Source organism: Protopterus annectens, chromosome 9.part0 (assembly GCF_019279795.1).
Source record: "Protopterus annectens isolate FY-2018-M chromosome 9.part0, PAN1.0, whole genome shotgun sequence".
Lineage (NCBI taxonomy): Eukaryota > Metazoa > Chordata > Ceratodontiformes > Protopteridae > Protopterus > Protopterus annectens.
The window spans coordinates 1167195827-1167202504 of NC_056743.1; positions in this window are offsets into that span (position 1 = coordinate 1167195827).

Below are 6678 nucleotides of genomic sequence, written 5' to 3' on the forward strand. Positions count from 1 at the left end.
CACCCCCTGCCCAGAAAACCACAGTGAAAAACTTCTCTAAAGCAAATTTCACACTCCTCAAAACCGAGGTGGAATCCTTCAAAGCCCCCGGGCCTGTGGAAAATACGGCCCAGGCCGCAGAATCCTTTATAAACGCATTCTATGAACACCTTCAGGAATATAAGGATCATGCAACCCCAAATAAAACCAAGACCCAATCCTCCAAAGGCAGACGTCCTGTCTGGTGGACCCCAGCCATAAACAAACTATACAATAGAAGGAGGAAGCTACTACATGATAGAGCAAAATCCCAAAAAGGGAAGGCATCTCTAATCAGTATTAGCAAAAAACTATGGGCATTCATAAAATCGTCTAAGGCCAGCTTCGAGAGAAAAATTGCACAGGACACTAAGGATAATCACAAGGCTTTCTTTAGCTATGTTAGGAACCTGGGTGGGAATTCCCAGATATGCTCAGAATTAGTCCAAAATGACAAAAAATACACAGAACCCACAGACATTGCCAACATCCTAGCTGACAGGTTCAGAGCAAACTTCTCACTCCCCCCACCAAAAGGGCAAATATCTATCCAGCAGAGTGCTGCCCCCCTGACATCTCAGATGCTCAGGTAAGAGCCGCCCTCTCCAAATCAAAAAACACAGCATCAATGGGACCAGACGGTGTCCCAGGCTGTGTCCTACATGAACTCCAAACATAAAACTACTGTTCAATCTCAGCCTTACTCCACAGAAGGCACACACTCTCACCTAGGGCCAATTTAGAGTGTCCAATCCACCTGCAGCATGTCTTTGGGATGTGGGAGGAAACCGGAGCACCCGGAGGAAACCCACGTGACCACAAGGAGGACATGCAGACTCCGCACAGAAGGCACCCCAGCCGAGGATTGAACCAGAAAATCTCTAGCTGTGAGGCGGCAATGCTAACCACTACACCACCATGGCCGCCCACTACACCAATATCAGTAAATATACAAACTCTCTGCAGAAGTCAGTCATCTAAATAATTCCACATTAAAGGGATCTCTAACTAATGAAGAGGTCGCTGCTAGGAAACAACTGTATACTTCATTGTTTCAACTACAAATAAAGTGGCTGTTGCCCTTGAACAATAAATTACCTATGTTACATTAAAAAATAAGCTAGTAATATTGCAATAGAACGGACGGCAGACTGATAACAGGCTCATAGTTACTGGGTAACTCCTCCAAAGGAGGCCATTCACAGGACTGCAGCATCCACTCCCTTTAAATTATAACACAGTACAGTATCAGCAATCCATCCGCATACTGTGGGAGTAGAACCCACAGCCTTCTGCATCGAAAGTAAGGCTACTACCTGTTGTGCTACTAACAATGCAAACAGACTTGGAATAAGCAGCACTAAACTTAATCTTCCCCTGAAGCTCTCAGCTCCTTGTAAAAATTTTTTATGCATTTAACATTTGTTTACTGGGAAAGTAATTATTCAGGAGGACTCTGACGCCTGAGGCGTGTTTGGGGCGGGATTTGCTACTGTGCAACATGCGAGGTACTATACTGGTCGATTACCGATTTGGCATAAATAGCAAAAGATAATCTAAATTTCAAACATAAAAAAGTACACTAACCTGTACCATCCTTCAGTAGGCTTCTAAGCATGTACCATAATGTCTTACTGGAACCATGATTTTGTGGGAAGTGGACCATTGTTTCAATTGAGCCAGTAGGAAAACCTACCTAATATCTAAGCAATTAAACATGGTCATAAACACTATCACATACAGCACCAGGAGATGAAGTCAGAACTCTGGTTTCACGACCCCTCCACAAAACTAGTTCTAAATTTATTGTCACTATCCACAAAAGGAAAACACAATAAATATTGTATAAGAAATACCTAAATAAGACACACGAAAACTGTCAAAAATTACATCTTTTCAGTTCAACTAAAATCCTACACAGTAAGGCTAAAAGAACAGCCCAGGCCGGTATGACCCTGACCTTGAGTAGCATCTTACCCTCACCAAGAATGATGCCACAATATGAAGACAAGATGATCAATTTCAACAATTGGCTTAAGTATTGGTGTCATTCAAAGGGGATCCAGTGCCTGTCAGCCTGGGATGACATGCTCGACAAGCCACGATGCTTCGCTAGGGACAGCTTACACCTGTCACTTCTGGGCTTTCGGATACTGGCAAAGGCTCTTGCCACCCACATAGTGCCTTTTTTAGGCAAGGCTCAAAAGACAAACCCACCTCCATAGGTATCACAAGGGATAAGAAACTAAGAGTAATGCTACTCAACGCCAGAAGTCTAAACCTCAAGATGCACGCACTCGAAACTCTCCTTAGCATGGAGAACATCGATATCTGTGCAGTAACAGAAACCTGGTTCAAGGCTCGAGAGCACCCCAGCACTACCAGGTTATACCTCATACCATGCTTTTCGGCCCCAAAACTTGGACCGAACCACAAAAGGAGGGGAGTATCAATATTCAAAGATACCCACATCTCCAGGTTGGTGGCACAGCACGAAGCATCAGAGACTATCCATGTGCAACTAACAGTGGGTAAAACTGCATTCCAGTTTATAGCCTGCTACAGACCACCCTCCCAAACCCAGGAACCCCACTCGGCCTACCTGAGAACACTGGAAAATATGAAGGTCTCTCCAAACACCATTATATTGGGCGACTTCAACTACCCAAACATAGACTAGGAGCATTACTCTAGCTCCAACACCCTAGCCCAAAGGTTCCTAGAATTTATAAACTCATATGCTATGGAACAACTTGTTACCACTCCCACAAGAGGGGAAAACATACTGGATCTGATCATCACCAACATGGGGGCTCTATGCTCCAGACCAGAAGTGTATCCCTCACTGGTAAGATCAGACCATAAACTAATCTCACTGGATATTCACATCCCGACCCCACCCCCTGCCCAGAAAACCACAGTGAAAAACTTCTCTAAAGCAAATTTCACACTCCTCAAAACCGAGGTGGAATCCTTCAAAGTCCCCGGGCCTGTGGAAAATACGGCCCAGACCGCAGAATCCTTTATAAACGCATTCTATGAACACCTTCAGGAATATATGGATCATGCAATCCCAAATAAAACCAAGACCCAATCCTCCAAAGGCAGGTGTCCTGTCTGGTGGACCCCAGCCATAAACAAACTATACAATAAAAGGAGGAAGCTACTACATGATAGAGCAAAATCCCAAAAAGGGAAGGCATCTCTAATCAGTATTAGCAAAAAAGTATGGGCACTCATAAAATCGTCTAAGGCCAGCTTCGAGAGAAAAATTGCACAGGACACTAAGGATAATCACAAGGCTTTCTTTAGTTATGTTAGGAACCTGGGTGGGAATTCCCAGATATGCTCAGAATTAGTCCAAAATGACAAAAAATACACCGAACCCACAGACATTGCCAACATCCTAGCTGACAGGTTCAGAGCAAACCTCTCCCCCCCCCCCACCAAAAGGGCAAATATCTATCCAGCAGAGTGCTGCCCCCCTGACATCTCAGATGCTCAGGTAAGAGCCGCCCTCTCCAAAGCAAAAAACACAGCATCAATGGGACCAGACGGTGTCCCAGGCTGTGTCCTACATGAACTCCAAGAAGAGCTAAACCCAAACATAAAACTACTGTTCAATCTCAGCCTTACTACAGGATATGTACCCAAAGAGTGGCGTACAGCAACAGTGGTCCCTCTCCACAAATGTGGTGCCTCAATGGATCCTGGAAACTATCGCCCCATAAGCCTGACTAGCTTGGTCTGCAAAGCTATGGAAAGGATCATCATGGACCTCATAAATAAAGATATTGGGGACCTACAGACACTGGATCCTACCCAGTTTGGCTTTGTTAAGGGCAGATCCTGCCTCTTAAACCTGGTTGATTTCTTTGAAACAGTCACCAAGGCCATTGACGAGGGGAAGGTGGTCCACACAGCCTACCTGGACCTCGCAAAAGCCTTCGATACAATATCCCACTGGCATTATAGATAAGCTCACCAGCTTAAATATAAACCCCTATATCACTAGATGGGTTGCAAACTGGCTAAAGGACAGAACCCACATGGTTAGAATTGCTGGAGCCATGTCAGACTCCAAACCAGTTACAAGTGGCGTCCCACAAGGCTCAGTCCTGGGACCTCTCTTGTTCGGTATATATTTCTCGGAGGTACAGGCCAACACAGAAGGACTGTGGCTGACCAAGTTCGCAGATGACTGCAAACTAGGCGCCATAATCGACTCTCCAGCCGACACAAGCATCCTACAAAAGGGCCTCATAGAAACAGACAACTGGTTCCAGAGCCATGGCCTCAAGTTAAATGCCAAAAAGTGTATAGTCATCCCCTTTGGCAAAAACAAAGTGCCCACAAATTACCACATAGGTGGTAATCCATTAAGTACAGAAGAAGTAATTAGGGACCTGGGGACCCAAGTTGATAGCATCTCTCATTTGAAAACAACCATGTGTGGCCGAAGAAAAAAACATTTTATATAGCCCACCTAATCATGAAGGGATTCACATCTAGATCAGGGGAGGTCATTGTGCCTCTTTACTCATCCCTCATCAGGCCCATAATTGAGTACAATGCCCCTTTTGGGTTGTACCTTACCAGACACCTGCAGCAACTGGAAAGACCCTAAAAGTACCTCACCAAGAGTATCAAAGGGCTCAAACAGATGCCATATGCTGCCCGGTTAAAGAAACTCCAGCTCTACTCAGTGGCATACCACCTGCTCAGAGGCGATCTGTGCCTGACATATAAAGCCATGTCCAACCTGGAATTAATGGACATGCTGCACCTCAGAAAATCCAAATCCCATCGAGCTACACGCTCGAGAGACTTGAACCTTAGCACTGAAATAAATAGGACATGCTGGAGGGACAGATTCATAACCCAGAGGCTCCCTTCACTCTGGAATAGAATCCCAGTCCAGGTTAGGCAGAGTCCCTCATTGACTCTCTTCAAGAGGAATCTTGATGAGTGGATGGGAGATCGTAGGTTTACCCCGGGTATCACTTCTGTGTCACTGTTAGACAGAGGCACAGTATACTAACCTCGAAAAAGGGCATAGCAAAATTAATTTAAAATGGGTGGCGAAAGCCAAACACACTCTGGCTAGCAGGAGCAGCCTTACGTCAACTGGTGCCCTAGGCAAAAGGGCTCCATGGTGCCCCCCCCCCCACCACACCACCCGGTGCCCCCATCCTGGCCTACCTGCACCAAATAAATACTGGAAAAGCGCCCCTGCTAGAGTGGTGCCCTAGGCGGCCGCCTAGTTGGCCTATGCCTAAGGCCGGCTATGCTGGCTAGGCTTATAAATGCCCTAGGGCAGATAGCCTGGTATGAACCTATGATCCTATGAACATGGTAAACCTCCTAGAAAACCAGACTCCCAAGCAATGAATGAGAAAAATAGCTAGTTAGCAATGTAAATAACATCTCCATTAACACAAACACATGCACACACTGAAATTACTGCACTCAGAGTGCAGGAAAACCAGCAACCTGTAAAAAAGTAAGCCTATAATGCAAATCTTTACACTATATAAAGTGCCCCAACTAGAAGTTAGGACAAATAATCAACTGAAAATTTTTAAAGCTGCCACTAGACAATATCTACTAAGTCAATTGAGTTGCCACTGTTTTCAGCCTCCCTAAGCAAAGCTAGTATTTTAATTCTACCAACTGGCCCTTCTAACACCATTTTAGATGTGTTAGATGAGTGAGTCTACTGTTAATTATTTTGATGTTATTATGTACTTTATACCTACTACCAATTATTGTTATAGTTCTATATTGTTTATTTTCATTAATTTTTGATACTGTACATATTCCAGGTTTTGTTTCTCTTTTTTCTGTTCTGTTTATATTGTTATTTGCCTATACTTAATCATTAAGTATCATCTGTTGGAGCGTTTCTCCCTGGGCCTCCGCTGAAAAGGGGCTATATAGCTCAGTCAGACTAACCCGGTCAACAAATGTAAAATAAATAAAAAATAAACCATATGACAAGGAAACAGGAAGCACATCAAATACATATGTCTACTTACATTTCTCAAGTAATGAAACCCAAAGCAAGAGATGCCATCAATAGCACACAGTTTACATCACAATCTCCCAATCATACAAAATGGTCATTTACCCATAATGTCCAAGTGTGTAGTCTAAACAAGTCACATTAATTCTTTGAGCAGCAATCTCCTACAAAGTTGATTTCTTCTCCAGACTCTACAGAAGAGCGTAAACCGTAGAATATAGCCCTTATCTGTAAAACTGATTCCAAATCATGACAGTCATTTATAATCCCACCTTCACCAACCACAAAAAGCAAAATTATTAAAGTAGTAATTGTATAAAATAAAAGCTGCACTAACCTCCTGCCCAGTCTTCCCTTATGACTGTGAGTTCTACAACTGAGTGGAATTTTGTAGAAAGTGACACACATATCATTTCATAAACCAGTATACCCACCCCCAAACTATCAAACCAAGCCTTGTCTCTCCACAGGATGCACCTAGACAATATCTGACTGTACTACTTTCTGAGGAATGCATGAATAGATTACACCGGTTAACACATTCAGATAAATACATTCACTGAAATGAGTGATGCATTTTAAATTGCTCAGCATTTAATCTTCTCATTCAATGAAATGAAAATCAATACCAAGCC